The sequence below is a fragment of the Sitodiplosis mosellana genome, unplaced genomic scaffold (genome assembly GCF_009176505.1).
Source record: "Sitodiplosis mosellana isolate CC-2019 unplaced genomic scaffold, AAFC_SMos_1.0 Smas_scaffold_6382, whole genome shotgun sequence".
NCBI classification, from domain to species: Eukaryota; Metazoa; Arthropoda; class Insecta; order Diptera; family Cecidomyiidae; genus Sitodiplosis; species Sitodiplosis mosellana.
The window spans coordinates 1-1147 of record NW_022601613.1 but is presented as its reverse complement, the minus strand read 5'-3'; the positions used below and the strand labels follow the sequence as shown (position 1 = coordinate 1147).

General features: G+C 36.1%; 1 long non-coding RNA gene across 1 annotated transcript; it reads right to left on the bottom strand.

Moving 5' to 3' along the window:
• Positions 1 to 718: 718 nt before the first annotated feature.
• Positions 719 to 1147, bottom strand: LOC129579665 (uncharacterized). Its single transcript, XR_008689270.1, has 2 exons — positions 1054 to 1147; positions 719 to 987 (listed from the first exon to the last, which is right to left on the bottom strand). It is a non-coding gene; the product is annotated as an uncharacterized LOC129579665 (long non-coding RNA).

Sequence of the window (1147 nt, the reverse complement as noted above, 5' to 3'; positions counted from 1 at the left end):
ATAGAATGCTGCGAATATAATATTCCGAGAAATTCGAATGATTTCACGCATATGAGTTTAATCGCCTAGGGAATCAAATACGTAGTTTTTAATTTTCCATCAGCTGATAAGTATTCGAGTATTTTTCTAATAATATCAATCAATGTGTATCAGTGGAGACTTATTGAAAATCAGAAACCGCAAATGCAGACAGAAAAACAGTAAAAAAACGGATTGGCACAAGTGAATAAAACTATCAAGCAGCATCACAATGTCAAAAAGTCACACAAACGATTGTGTGCAGAAAACACAGAGATAAAAAGAGCGGAAAACACAGAGATTCGAAGCGAGATTTTTTTCTTTTTGGTTTATGTGTAGTAACTCATAACGCATAAACACATTCAACCTACTGTATCCACATTCCACATACAACGAGAATTTACTGCGAATCACAGTTTTATGCCAATTCTATGTTTCGAAAGGATACTGAGGTGTTGAAGGAAATTAAAGCTGACATTTTGGGCCACGGCCATAAATTGTAATTTGTGTGGAACAATATTGCATAGTATGTGCTTAGTTGCACAAAAAATTGGAACTGAGCTGACATTTCTTCACATGGTAATATAACCTAAATGAGCCAGCTCCCTTTCATAAGAACGATCATACAAAGGAGATCATACAACTGGCTCACTGGGGGCACTAAGCGATTTCATTGCCTATATAAATAAAACACAAAATGTTTACATTTTTCTAATTCAACACAAAGCATGTTTCATTTATTTCAAAGTCGACATAGTTGAATATACTACAGGTGAAATGGGCAACCCGCCTCAATAAGATTTTCATTGATGAATGAGCAATTGGGCAAATTGATCATGCCGACAAATTATTAAGTAGTGATCATTTGATAACACTGTTAATGCCCACCTATACAATGATCGCACCCTGGTATACAGACTCTAGCACCGCAATCGTCATCAGATGAACATATTTTCCCTCCAAGTTGACCTGCAAAATAGCAACGAATACTCCATCAAAATTAACTATAACTAAGATATCACTATTAATACCCACCCATACAATGATCGTACCCTTCTGCACAGGCTCCAGGAATGCAATCATCATCAGACGAACATCTTTTCCCTTCAATATGACCTGCAAAATAGCA